We start from the raw sequence: 15,611 nt of genomic DNA on the forward strand, positions 1-15,611 counted from the left end.
AGTACAGTCATGAGTAAATCCTGAATACTTCCTGGCATGGTCCCAACACAGCAAAAACTGTTTCTTGTGACAGTGCAGATGAGATGTTAACTTTGAGATTATGAGACCATCATCTTACCACCTGCTGGCTTGATGTCAGTAATGCTTCTTCTCTTTCTCTATCCATACCCATGTTGCTCAAATAATTAATGGACTTTAGAGCAGCAGCAGAACTGGAACTTTGGGTTTATACTGTTGCTAGTTTGGGGTCCTTTCCCAGGTTTTGTTATTTCTCTGCACAACCCTGCTCATGGATCTGCAAAATGTCTCTTCATTAAATTCTCTTCAGTGAAACTCTTTGATTATGCTATTTATTCCCTTTAAGATACAGAAGGACTCTAACATACACAATATCTCCTGTATCAATTACTAAATGTTCTGACACATGTAGATGCAAGATAAAATTAATTAGAGAACCAGTGAATCTTAGATGCAAAGCTGGAGTGGAAGGTAATGTGTTTAAATGTTGAAAGGTTCATCTGGAAACTTTTAAATGGGGAAGCAGGATATTACTTGGCCAAAGATAAAACACAAAGGTCTTATCAACATCTTAAGACCACTGGATATTGCTTGGCCAGAGATGAAACATGAAGCTCTTATCAACAGCTATACCCAAGACCTGGACCTCTCACCCCACATTTGCTGACTGCACTCTTTCAAAGGACATGGCCAAATTTAGTAGCAGCCCTACGTTGAAATTCACTATGTCACCACTATGATCACAAGGTTATGTTGTCTTTTATCATTAGAGGACAGATATAGGGACAGAATAAAAATGCATTCATTAAGAAAAATACAGTGTGCCCATCAGCAGAATGACTGCAGTTATAAAACATACTAGGAGGGGGGAAAATTCCTTGTAAAAGAACCTTCTATTTTAATCAAAAGAAGAAAAGAGATGCCCTCAAGTGATAAATAATTAAGATGCTTCCGAGACATCTTCAAAGCCTGCTTTTCAAAAATAAACCTAAAACAAAACCCATTACAAAGGGTGACATCCAAGCTGGATTCTAGTTGCTTATTTGGTTTTGTGGTGAACCTTTGCTGAATTTAGAAGTTTCAACTCTAGCCACAGAGCTTGGAGTAGCCCCTATCTCCAAAATGCCTTTTGACTGGCCTCTGTGCCCCAATCACAATCTTAAAGGATAACAGTTAAACAGGATATTTGGGAACAGAATTCCCACAGTACCTAATTTTTTTTTTCAAAATAACCTGAGATTTGGAGAAATACATGCATTAGATCTGAAAGTGCCACTTGGCCAGGATTTGTTCCGTGATTTGCCCTAGATTTGCCCTAGAGACCAGTTCCAGCATCAGAGCACTAACAAGCCAGTGTTCTCAATGTCTGCATTTGGGAGCACAGCATTGTCCTGGGGTTGCCTCGGGAGTTCTTAGGTGCCAAAGTATTTGTTTTTCAGGAATTTTGTAAATAGGGTGATGCTTCCTTGGTAGGTTGAAATCAGCTACAGTAGAAGAGAATATTTACACCATAAGAATTGAAAAATGGGCTGGAGCGATAGCACAGCGGGTAGGGCATTTGCCTTGCACGAGGCCCACCCAGATAGATTCCCAGCATCCCATATAGTCCCCCTAGCACCGCCAAGAGTGATTCCTGAGTGCAGAGCCAGGAGTCAGCCCTGTGCATAGCCGGGTGTGACCAAAAAAAAAGCCAAAAAAAAAAAATTGGACAAATAACATAAATAAGGGCATTTATCCTCCCTCCTACTCTGTCAAAGGTCAGTTGCTTAGTATTTATTGGCATCATATGACCTAGGAATAGGATAGTTTCGTTCTCCAGTGACTGAAATTGCTTTAGAAAAATTTTTGATGACCTTTCTTCAGCCTGTGCAATTGCAAAGAAGGATATAGATCTTCCTGAGTTCATTTTGACGGGGTGGTGGCTCCCAAGAAGTGCTCGCCCTCTGGGGCGACTCCTGGTGAATTTTGGCCAATCTAGCAGTGCAGTGCTCAGATGCTGGGGTTCTAGTGTGCCTCCTAGGCACCAATGGGACTCCAGGCCTTCAGGAACTCCAGGGTTTCACTTCCTTCCCCACCCAGCCTCATGCCTAGAAGGTCCTGTGGAGCCAGGAATGAAACCATGAAACCATACAAAACATACGCCCTCACCCCTTTCTGTACATAATAAGTGGTTCCCTCAATTTAAGTGCTGATTTTTTTTTTCTTTTTGGGTTACACCCGAGATGCTCAGGGGTTACACCCGTGATGCTCAGGGCTCTGCACTCAGCAATCACTCCTTGGGGATGCTTGGGGGACCATGTGGGATGCTGGGAATTGAACCCAGGTCAGCCACATGCAAGGCAAATGCCCTACCCACTGTGCTATTGGTCCAGCCCCAGTGCTCAGATTTTCTTTTTTAAAAAATATAGACCAGAGTTAGAGTATACAGACTGTGAAAATGGATTGCTTTAATTTCAAGTTGGCTCAGATAGTTTCTGAAAATTAATTTATAATAAACTGCCTTGTAAAGTTAAAGAGCCTGCCAAAATTTTATAGGACCATTTCAAAAATGAGGGAAGGCAGTCAGTAAGTTAAAGTCTATCTTTATTATGAGAGAAAGAGATTTATTTTAAAAATAGCTTAGGCCCAGCTGGAGAAATGTGCCTCTATTTCAGTGGAGAAAGACAGCAATTACTAGTTAATCTCATAATTCTTTTTTCCCCTGAAATAATGGCTGACCACTCACTCTGTTGTTTTTGGCCAAGTCTTCTATCAAAACAAAGATTTTGCAATGGCAATGACCTAACTTGGGAAACAATTTTCTAGGAACCACAAAACATTTGCTTTACTTTTTTGAAGATTAGCAGTGGGACTGGGAGGAGAGCATAATATTTTGTCTTGTAACAAAGAAAAAACTTAGTACGGTCAGTGTCTGGAAGAACATTTCAGTTCACATAAGGGTCATCCAGAGTCACTGAAATGTTGTCTCTCCAGCCAGTAATGGACATGCTTACCCAAAATCACAACCAGCCCAAAAGTACTATACCCAGTTTGCTGACTTTTAGAGCAATGTATTATATAGTAAACTGTATGCTGGGCCCCTGTTTGAGAAAAACAGCAGGAACATAGTCCCTTATTACAAAAACTGTCATTTTTAGAAAAGCCAGAAGAAAACTCTTTAAGGTAGTGAGAAAAAGAAAAGCTCCTGAAGTTTTGTGATTAGGAATTCAGTTGGACAAATGTAAACTATCCAAGTTAAGCAACATTACTATTGTCAATAGACTTAAAAAACAACTTTCAGCTCATCTATCAGCAAAAGGCCCTCGCCAAGTTTATTAAATATGTACTAGTGAAGTTATTTGAAATAATCCAATATGCTGTATCATAGGATAGATTATCATTAAAGCCATAGATATCTAAATTAAATAGTCCAGGCTTAAATCCCTCATGACACATTAGCCACCTGATTGCAAAAAGAAAAAAAAAATAGCCCCAGGCGCCTCATCTCTTAACCGAAAGTGAGAGAAATTCCTAAAATACTGACTCTCAGCATAAAATGATTTGCTTAGAATGCTATAGGACACAGAGCATATGCTTAAGAAGTATTAGCTTTTGTCTTGGTTTTTAATTTATTTGTTTGTTTGTTTGGGGGTTTTGTTTGGTTAGTGACTTTGGGTTTGGGTTTTTTTTGGGGGGGGGACATGTAGCATGGCTAATTTTAAGTATTTATCTTAGTTTGGAATCCCAGGGGCAAGGATTTGAGTACAAGGCAGGCATTTGGGAAAGGATCCCAGGACATCAGTAGATGATGGAAAAGTGAATAAGGAAGGAAAGGCAGCCAGTCATGAGGGTTTTGCCACAATAAACACTGTTAATAAAAAGGGGTTATGCCTGGGGCCCAGGGAGACATGCCAGAGCTGGAGCAGGACACATCACAGAGACATTCTACCCCAGGGTTAAGGAAGTTATGAACTTATCCATCAAATCTCTGTCCATCTGTTATTGAGGGCTGCTCCTGAGGGCATTAATGCTCTAAGATGTAGGACAGAAAAAAGCAGATTGTGGGGCCAGAGCAATAGTACAGTGGGTAGGAAGCTTGCCTTGATACAGCTGTCTGTCTCCTTTCATCTGGAGTTGCAGTTACCCACAGTCAGTGCTTTGAAAATAGAATATACAATATAAAATTTTTAAGGGGAGGAAATTAAGAGAAAATATTTCTATAAATATTGTCACATACTAGTCATTTAATTTCTATTGCATGAACATCATGTTCTACTTTACTACTGTTAATTTCTTACTGTGCCTAATTAAACTTTATCATTGATTTGTGTGTGTGTGTGTGTGTGTGTTTATAGGGGGGGAAATGTATATGTAGAGCTAGATGTCCATAGTTTCAGACAGACACTGAGGTGTTTTAGCATCATCTGTAGATAAATGAGGGAGAAGTTTTTCTACAAGATGGGAGGGCACTATTCTAAAGAAGGTGATCAGTGCAGCAACTCAGGTTTAAGTGGAGATATTATAAAAGTTAGGATTAGAATCTTTTAAAAGGCTTAACATCTTTCTTTTTTTTGCTTTCTTTGGGGGGGGGGTCACACTCGGAGATGCTCAGGTGTTCTTTATTTATTTATTTATTTATTTATTTTTTGCTTTTTGGGTCACACCCGGCGATGCACAGGGGTCACTCCTGGCTCATGCACTCAGGAATCACGCCTGGCGGTGCTCAGGGGACCATATGGGATGCTGGGATTCCAACCCGGGTCGGCCGCATGCAAGGCAAACGCCCTACCCGCTGTGCTATCGCTCCAGCCCCAGAGATGCTCAGGGGTTCTTCCTGGCTTTGCACTCAGGAATTACTCCTGGCAGTGTTCGGGGGATCATATCGGATGCTGGGTATTGAACTGAGGTTGGGCGAATGCAAGGCAAACGCCCTACCCACTGTGCTATCACCCCCCTAGAATCTTTAAAAATATGTCATGTGTAATATTTCAAATACATGCATTCATGAAATACAGATATGGTAAATTATTATACATTTTTTAATGTTTTGTTGATTGAAATTCTGTGGTTTACAATACTGTTAATAATGGTTTCTCATGAATATAATTCCAAAACCACACCCATCACCAGTTTACCCACCCCTCTCTCCCAAGGGCCCCAATGTCACACCCTTCCAGCCCTTCCCCTCCCCAGCAACTCAGTTGTGTGGCTATGCGTTTGTTTAAGACAGAGTCTTACTTTGAGCTACTATAACAAAATACCTTAAACTGGGTGGCTTTAAAACAAAGAAAAAGTTCAAGATCAGAGTACCAGAATGGTCAAGTTCTGGTGAGGATCCTCTTCTGGATATCCGATTGTGAACTACTCATTGCGATGCCTTATGAGGGCTAGAGAACTCTGCTGGGTCTGTTTCATCATGGGATTAACCTCATCTTAAAGTTCCCCCTCTCACAACCTAATTATCTGCCCCCACTTCTAAGACAGTCACACTGGGGATTAGGATTTTTGCATATTTCTGCACACATATCTTGCAGGGAATCCAAAAATTCATTTAGTCCATGAAAGATGGTGAGTCTGATAAAAATAAGTCATGGGCTAATTATAATTGATATAAAAATGTAACAAAGCTATCAGTATAGCAGATACTTTAAATATAAGAAAATGAGGAATAATTATGTAAAGCATTATATCAATCATATTGAAAATCTATATAAAATGTATGACTTTCAAGAAAGAAAAAAAGAAAATTACCAAAAATGACCCGGAAACAGAGATCCTCTGCCTACTTCTCCCAATCTTAGGCACCCCAGGGATCATACCAAGACGACCCACCTCATGGGCTTTTATCTCCACTACCTCCACTACCCAGTCACCACTACGCTCCAGGCCACTTTCCGAACCGTGCAGGTGCAAAGTACCCATTTTCCATGATTCCTGCACCATATTTGATGGGGTTCAAATATGGTGTGAACCATGGGAACACCTGTAAGGGCAATTAAAGGCTGCCTTAAAAGTCTCCACCCGTCTCGGAGAGTTCAGCAAGCTACCGAGAGTATCCCACCCCCATGGCAGAGCCTAGCAAGCTGCCCATGACATACTCAATATGCCAAAAACAGTAACAACAACGGGCTCATTCTCCTGACACTGAAAGAACCCCCAATACAGTAGCGTTGAGAAAGATGAGCAAGGAGAGGCTGATAAAATCTCAGGGATGAACTAAACTGCCAAAATGAAGAAGGATAAAATGACTGCCTGTACTTTCAACACACGTACACTGGCATCGAAAGTATCTATTGAGGACCTGATGGTGCAAGCGCAGATCAAGTACGACATCATTGGTCTGATCAAAATGAGAAGGAATCAATCACATCATGCCATTTTCGACACTGGAGAATAACTGTTCCTCAGAACATGCGACAATAGAGGTGTTGGTGGTGTCGGTATCCTTGTTAACACAAAGTTGGCCATAAGCATTGATTCATTCGAATGCCTAACAACCCAAATCAGACAATTACGCTTGAATAGATGTGGCTCACTGCTGGCAGTTTCTATCTTTGTCATCTATGCACCAACATCCAACAATGATGAAGAAGAAATTGAGAAGTTCTACATGGAGCTGGAGAAGTTCTATAATGAGGACCATACCTTCTACAAGATCATTGTTGGTGATTTTAATGCCAAGATAGGACTGAGAAGGTTGCTCAAAGAACTCCACATTGGGACCCATGGCCTAGAATGGAATGAACAAGGTGAGAGACTGTCTGAGTTCATCATGTCGACCAAGACCATCCATGATAACTCACAGTTCCAGAAAGCCGAATCTAAATGTTGGACATGGGAGTCTCCCGGTGGACAGTTTCACAACAAAATTGACCATGTCCTATTCAATTGACGATTTTGCCTGACCAATGTCGCTGTTGACCCAAAATTCCAAATGGGATCAGACCACTGACTCCTTCGTGCAAAATTCTACTTCACAGAGTGGGAAGAAAGAACTGCAAAGTATAAGTTTAAGAAGAGAACTCCCAGAATGACCACTAACTGGGAGCTCTTTGGCACTATTGCCGCATCGTGGGAAGATGCCATTGTTGACAACATCGATGAGGAATATGATCGACTGGTTCATCACCTCTATGACTGCACAAGAAATGCCGAAAGTGGGAAAGCTACAAACAGATGCCTGTCTTCAGAAACTCTCGAGCTCATTCACCAACATGGTTTGGCACGAGCCTCAGGCAATCACAAGCTAACATCCGAGCTCACAAAGCTGTGCAGAGAAGCAATAAAGGAAGACCTCAAAGAGAGAAGTGCAGCAGTGTTGGCCCATGTGGCAGAAGCCGGGAAAAAAGTATTTGCAATGCTCGCCTGTCCATCGCCAACTACAAGATCAAGATGACTGCCCTCCGACGTCCCAATGGACCTATCACATCTTCCAGAAGGGCAATGGAGAGGATTATTCATAACTTCTACTCAGATCTCTTCAATAGCCAAGTCCACCTGCCCACATACCAAATTCTGCAGAATGGATATGTTGGTCCCAGCGTTCTCCCTTCCGAAATCTGACACGTCATTTCATCGGTAAAGATGCGTACAGCTCCTGGTTCAGACAAGGTCAGACCGGTACACCTGAAAAATCTGCCACCAGTACTCGTCAATACACTGGCTCAGCTCTTCACACACTACCTGTCTGTATGCAAGGTTCTGTCCCAATGGAAAACCAACAAGACCATTCTATTGTACAAGAAGGGAGACATCCACAACATCGGCAACTATTGCCCAATCTGCCTGTTGTCCATCGTCTACAAGTTTGAACAACTCAAGTCATGAATAAAATAGGCAGAACACTAGACAAAGGACAACCATAAGAGCAAGCCGGGTTCCGAAAAGGATTCAGCATGATCGACCACATCCACATGGTGACCAAGCTCATTGAAGTTTTGCAAGAGTTCAAGATGCCACTCTGTCTAACGTTCATCAATTTAAAGAAGGCCTTCAATTCTGTTGAGACAGAAGCAGTCGTCGAAGCCCTAGCCAAACAGGACATTCAAACTCATTACATCAGGATCCTCCTCGAGCTGTATTATGGACTCACCACCCGGATCTCACTATTCTACAAGGAAGTCATCATTGACATAAAGAGAGGGGTTCGGCAGGGTGACAACATTTCACTGAAACTCTTCAGTGCCACCCTTGAGAACATCATAAGATGACTGGACTGGGAAGGAATGGGAGTGAAGATAGGTGGTTGGCAACTACACCACCTCTGCTTCACTGATGACATCGTTCTAATAACACCAAACATTAGCCAAGTGGCACAAATGCTGACTGACTTCGACTGCAAGTGTGGAAAGATCGGACTGCAGCTGAATCTCACCAAGATTCATGAAAAACAAACTAGTCTCTGACATTCCATTTCCTTGCAATAGAACGAACATCTCCAAATGCAGCAGCTATGTGTACCTGGGTCGAGAACTCAACATGACAAATGACCTGGCACCTGAACTGCAAAGAAGGAAGAGGGCAGTGTGGAACACCTTCAAGAGCATCGAAGAAGTTGTTAAGAGGATGAAGAACCTTCAGTTCCAGGCACATCTTTTCAACTCCACCATTCTTCCTGCACTAATATACACCTCAGAGACCTGGGACCTACGAAAACAGAATGAGAACGCTATTCAGGTATCCCAAAAAGGAATCAAAAAAGCTATGCTTCGAGTATCACATTTCACTCATGTGAGAGAAGGAATCTGGAGTTCTGACCTTTGTCGTCGATCAAGAATCAGAGACATTGTCTCATTTGCCAAGGCGTTGAAAATCAGATGGGCCGGACATGCAATTCAATATAGAGACAACCATTGGACTAGAGCTGTTACCGACTGGATTCCACGGGACGTCAAAAGACCGCTTGGTTGCCCACCTACGAGATGGTCATACTTCATCAAAACTCTGGACGAGCGGTTTGAGGCTCTTCGTGTTCCTGGAGCAAGTAGGTACCATTGGGCTACACTAGCACATGACAGGGACAAATGGAGATGTTACTGGCGCCTGTTTGAGCAAATCGAAGATCAACAAGGTGACAAGTGACAAGTGACTAAATAAGAAAAATAAGAATAGTAAGAGCTGAAAAATTAGTTTTAATCCCAACATTAAGTTAGGGTTACATTACTGATCAGACCTAAAGTTCCACTAGTTTCACATGCCAATATTAAAGCTTTAAGGTAGAAACTCTCATGCAATCAAAATTTTAAGGTAGAGGTACACAAAGGGAAAGGAGTAAATAGACCAATTTTTATTTATATTTGACCAAAATCTGGTCCAGGTGAAGATAAACATAAAAAAATAACATAAGCATAAAGTTAGATAGTCCTGTGAAAATAGTTGTACACATTGAAAATTATGACTTATAAGTCAAACTTAACATTGAATGGAAAGAACAAATATTAGGACTAAAATCTATCATAGAATTCAAGGGTGGGGGCTGGAGTGATAGCACAGCAGGTAGGGCATTTGCCTGGCACGAGGCTGACCCTTGATTGATTCCCAGCATCCCATATGGTCCCCCGAGAACCGCCAGGAGTGATTCCTGAGTGCAAAGCCAGGAGTAATCCCTGAGCATCACCGGGTGTGATCCAAAAAACAAACAAAAAAAAAGGCAAAAATAAAAAGAATTCAAGGGTGATTCAACAGTAGAAAATCCATCTGTATAATCTACTATGTTAACTGATTTAAAAAGGGCAAATTCAGGGCTAGAGTGATAGCACAGCACTAGCGGGTAGGGCATTTGCCTTGCACGCAACCAACCTGGGTTCAAATCCCAGCATCCCATATGGTCCCTTAAGCACCACAAGGAGTAATTCCTGAGTGCAGAGCCAGGAGTAACCCATGTTCATCGCCGGGTGTGACCCAAAAAGAAAAAAAAGGGCAAACTCCTATAGCATATCCAAAAGTTACTTAATAAAAATGAATACTCACTACTGGTAAAAATTCTTAGTGAACTATGACAAGAAATTTCCTTAACTTGTTAAAGAATATCAGATAGGAGGCAGAATATTAGAAACCTTTCAAACATCAGGTTTCTAATATTCTTGCTCTGTCTTGTTTAATCATTGCCAATAGCTGATAATTTTTTTAAGAGAGAAAAAGCACAGGATCAGGGGACTAGCAACTTCATGGACTGAGCCCTGACTGCCCTCAGCTTACAGTATTTGTTGATTAGAACCATTAAACATCAGGAGAACTACATTCTTCAGTTTGTTTGTTGATTTTTTTTTACTTTTAAATCCAGGAAATGTCAAAATTAGGATTTAGTATTAAGCATTTAACACAAAGAAAACAAATTGTCATTATTTATGGTTTATTTAATGTCCATTCAACTATTTAAAAAATATAAGTTAAATATTAGAAGTATTGAGAGTTCTGTGTGGAGGCAATTTATAAGACTAATATATGATATGAATGTTTGGGCCAGAGAGATAGTACATGAGGTAAGGCATTGTCTTTCATGTGGCCATAAGCCTACTTCAAATCCTCAGCATCACATATATATTCTCTGAGCACTACCATGGGTCACCCCTGAGCACTGAGTCAGGAAGAAAACCTGGGAAATACTGGGTGTGGCCCTAAAAATAAAACAAAAAAAGAAAGAAAAAAATTAGTTGCTTAACTTTACCTTGCATAATTACAAAATATAATAAATATAATGCATTAATAAAACCATAAAGGTAAGTACATAAGCAATGCATGGACTCTAAATGAAGAGAAATATAAAGCTGCTTTAAAGGGTGCAAAATTAGACCTAAAGGATTATGAAAATTGCTATATTCATAAGGGAGAAGAATCAATATTGTAAAGATTTAGAGTCTCCACAAACTGAATATCAAAAAATGGGTAGTGCATTTGCCTTGCACGCGGCTAACCCGGGCTTGATTCCACTGTCCCTCTCAGAGAGCCCAGCAAGCTACTGAGAGTATCCCGCCTGCATGGCAGAGCCTGGCAAGCTACCCGTGGTGTATTCAATGTGCCAAAACAGTAACAAGTCTCACAATGAGACGTTACTGGTGCCAGCTCGAGCAAATCAATGAACAACGGGACCACAGTGGTTAAAATACTATAGCAAGAGTAACTTAAAAGGTGGCATAAGAATGGATGTCCATATAAAAATGAACAAATAAATTTAAAGCAGTATGTAAGATCAAGTAAGCAAATTAAGTAAATAAGACCAAGAGAGGTCAAGTGTATCAGTTTCCACACCGGACATTCTACATCGTGAAAATAGTATTTCAAGCCCAAAGTGACAATACAGGGTATGTTACTTGCATGTGACTAACTGGTTTGATCCCTTGGTACCATATGTGGTCTCCTGAGACTCACCGTGAGTGTCCCTAAGCACAGAACCAAGTGTAAGCCCTAAGCACCACCAGGTATGGTGCCATAAAATAAAAATAAATAAAAGTAGTATTCCATTTCTGTGGACTAGTTGAACAAATTGTTCTGAGAAAAACATACATTTTGGGGAGAAAACATTTGATACCTGACGACATACAAAACCATACAAAACCAACTCCACTTGAAATCTCAGTGGTAAAGAAGGCCTTCTTTTTTTTTTTTTTTTTTGCTTTTTGGGTCACACCTGGCGATGCACAGGGGTTACTCCTGGCTCTGCACTCAGGAATTACCCCTGGCTGTGCTCAGGGGACCATATGGGATGCTGGGATTTGAACCCGGGTCGGCCGCGTGCAAGGCAAACGCCCTACCCGCTGTGCTATCGCTCCAGCCCCAGAAGGCCTTCTTAAGTAAATTTACAGTGCTATAACCACCCAAAAAGGATTGATAAATTTATTTTGTTGAAGTATCATCTAGGCAGTGTGCATCTAGTACATAGCATCTAGTATGTGCTTTGCACGTGAGGCCATGGGTTTGGTTTTAACATCATAAATAAGCAAATAAATACATAAGCATAATTCATTAACATTTTTAATATTAAAACATAAACTAATCAATACTATGGGTTAAAAAAAATTAACCCAGAAGACTTTTTCACATGAACATATTTTCAATTAATGAAGAGAACATGTGAAAAACTACCAAAATCAGAAAGAGGTAAACAAAATGAAACTGAAGCAAGCAATAAGTAAATGTGTATATCACAGAAGAGGAAGCAAGAAAACCAAAAAAACATGTGAAAAGAAACATCCCAACTTTGGATTTTTTGTTCTCTTGTTTCATGGAATTTACTCCTTTCTCTGGAGAAGTTCACATTTTCTCCTAAAAGAAAATTTTATTTTTTCCTCCTTCCAAGATCTTTTGTCCTTAACTAAAGGTGCTTTAGTTTAGGTGACGACTTGTGACAATTTGGGGAACTGTCATTTTTCTCAGTCTCTCTCATGTAGATAGAAGGCCTATGTGTCATTAAACTTCTTTTTTTCCCGTATTAATCTGTCTTGTACGAGAGCACTGGGAGTGAGTGACAGTTAAGAACACAGAAGGATGGGGGAAACATTTTTTGCACCGTAGCTTAAATATAATGGTTTTATTTCTGGTCTTCATTCTGTTCTTTCAATTTATAAATCTAAACTATTGTCATCACCACTCTCTGTAATTGGATAGAGTTCTTTAGTTTAATTTGAAATATAGAACTGTTAGTACTCCAAAATTATCTTTTAAAATAGCCTTGGTCTGTCTGCCCCTGGCAGGTAGGCTTGAACGGTGGTGGGAAATTTCGAGCAAAACATAATGCCCAAAATTAGAGAGACAACATTGGGGAAATTATCACAGAGGGAGGGTGAGTATTGGGATGTGGGTGGTGGAAAATTTGCACTGATGGAGGCATGGGTGTTCCATCATTGTGTGGTTGAATCTAATCTCAAACATGAAAGTTTTGTAACTCTATCTCACAGTGATAGAATAAAAAAAAAAATAATGTGGAGTTCATGCCAAATTCAAACAGCTTAATCATGGCTGAACAAATAGCAGTACTCCTACATTATTAAAAGTAAATAAATAAATAAAATAGCTTTGTCATTTTTGCCTCTTGTACTTGTCTATTTCTGCAAAAATTCTGATGAGTATTTTGAGAATGATAATTTTGGAAATATAAATTTGAGGAATCTTAACATTGAAGAATAGACTTCCCCAAGAAGTTCAAACAGACATCCCAAAGCACATCACTTGGCATGTGAATTCTTTTGTGCTGAGGTCAATCAAGGCTTTGCAGGCTCATAAGAAATCTCTGTTTTTCTCTTAACTACCTAAAAGAATGAAAATTAGGGGTATTAGCTAGAATTAAGGCTTTCATCTCTATTGAAGAAACCTAGGCCTATGGCAGGGCAGATATATAATTACAGTGTCTGATCTGTGTCACATAAGAGTCACCATCTCCATGGCATGTAAAATCCCTTCTCTTTTGTGAGGCCCCAGATACTTTTTCTTATCTCAGCATATGTGTGTGTGTGTGTCTGTGTGTGTATCTTGAGGGTGTATGCACACACACACCCTATTTGTTCTCATTGACCTTGGAATCCATATTTATATGAATTATCCATATGTATGTAATTAAATTTGTTTTCTCATGGCTCATATGCTTGAATTTAATTTGATTGATTAAACAGCAGTCTAAGAAGAACCCAACAGCATATGAGGAACTTTTTGGGTTTTTTTACATTAAAATAGTAAATGTATCAAAGTTCATCTTATTAAATTCACAAGTGTGGGATATTGATCCAGGTGCCTAGATAATCTTATAGTACATTTCATTGATTTTTTTGAAAACCTTTCTACCGTATAAGTCTTGCTTATCTGATAGGAATTTTTCACCGAATTTCCCTACCTTTCTGACTATGGCAATGCTTTCTAAATTTTAATTTCTAGCATAGACAAGGGAATTGATAGTTATAATAATTTTATTCAGACAAAATATATGTAGCATAAAATTCACTGAAGTAGCAATCCAAGTAGTAAAGAAACAAAATTAGGAAACAAATGAAAAATAGTAACTGGTAAATTGCTCATTTAATTAGTAAAATATAGTTTTCATCCATCAAATTGACAAAATCTACAAGAATTGCTATGCAGATGGTAAAGTCAAGGGGAGATAAGTATTATTATATGGACTCTTGATAAAGGGGTAAATAGATAAAGACTTCAATTGAAGAGAAGTTCATCTTAGGTTTCAAAAATTGAACGTACGTATTTTCTTCACTCCCCAAGTTTAACATTTTAATGATCTATCTTGGAGCAATATTTACTCATTTGTGCAAGAATCATGTCCAAGGATATTGACAGAAGTCTCCTTGCCACAGGAAGCTAACTCTATCACGGAAAGGCAAATGTAGAAATAATCTCTCTTGCCGTCAGACTGTTGGGAAAATGCAATACAACAAAGCTTGGTACGGATCTGTGGGTCAGGCCATTTCAGATGTTCTGCTGAGTGAAGAAAGCAAGTTGATGACAGACTGTTCTATTTATGGTTTGAAAATTATAGGGGTCTGTACTAAATAAGCTATATTTATATTTATTAATTGATTAGTGTGTTTGTATGTGGTGTGCAAGCATAAAGAACAAACTCTGAAAGGACATATTCCAAAGCAGCCTTAGGGTTTAAGGTGGTGAGGAGAAAAAAATTGCAAGAGAATAATGACTAAGAAGATGACAGGAGAATGATGATTAAGTTTTCTCTCTAATCTTTACTTCTTTAAAGTAAGAAGAAAATACTCCCAGATAATTTGTGTAGTTCAACTACTTTTAAGAAATCATCACTTCAATGGTTGGATTAAAGAGTAGTAGGAAAATTAACTAGGAACATTTTTTTCCTTTCTTATACCTTTTTGAATTGTTTTCCCAATAAATTTTCTTTTGTTTTTTTAGATAATCAGAAAACAAAATGCAGCATTTTTTTATTCCTGCACATTCAGTCAACCAGAAGATTGACCCAGGGGCCATTTGTGCCAAGGACCAGGGCCCAGAGGGGCTCCAGTCCCCTGGCAGCAGCAAGGAGCTCTTACAGAGCCATGCCACAACTGCTGCCTCTGTGGCTGCCAGCATCACCTTGGCTACCTGCAGACACTCCTACCACTGCCTCTCAGGTGAGAGAACTCCCTCCCCATCAGGTTGCAATGCTTATTAATATAAGATGAGCAGAGAAGCAAAGGAAAGTAAAATACAGCAGGCCAGGCCTTCCAAAGGAGAAGTCTCTTTTCCTTGGGATCAACACCAGGCCTGTCCCTCTCGTTAATCTGGCTCTTGCAATTTTTCTCTCTGGACACATTTCGGATAAGTTCCAGGCAACTGAGTAAAAGAATTGTTAGATGCAATGTCTTGTTGCACTTCCTTTCACATTAGCGTTTGTGTTCCAGGCATATCAAGGCCCTTGTTTCTCTCTGGCCTCAATGTGAACTTCCCTGTGAAAGGTCCTGCAATGGCTTTTAGCTTCCCTCCAAAACACCCTTCAACTTCCCCACAATGTGCTCAAGAATTTTGGTTTGAGCCTTGACACTCATCCGGATGTAGTATTTTCTTTCTCAGAGGAAGTCCTCATGCCCATGACTGATTGCACCAAGGGAAATGGGGCTCCATCTAGCAAATTCACCAAAACACCTAATTCACTTGGATGTCTCTTTCCT

At 39.9% G+C, this 15,611-nt stretch overlaps 1 pseudogene; it reads left to right on the forward strand.

Moving 5' to 3' along the window:
- The first annotated feature begins 6,607 nt into the window (after positions 1-6,607).
- On the forward strand, positions 6,608-9,078 carry LOC129403378 (uncharacterized; annotated as a pseudogene).
- Positions 9,079-15,611: the final 6,533 nt, after the last annotated feature.

This window comes from Sorex araneus, chromosome 3, assembly GCF_027595985.1.
Source record: "Sorex araneus isolate mSorAra2 chromosome 3, mSorAra2.pri, whole genome shotgun sequence".
Classification (NCBI taxonomy): domain Eukaryota; kingdom Metazoa; phylum Chordata; class Mammalia; order Eulipotyphla; family Soricidae; genus Sorex; species Sorex araneus.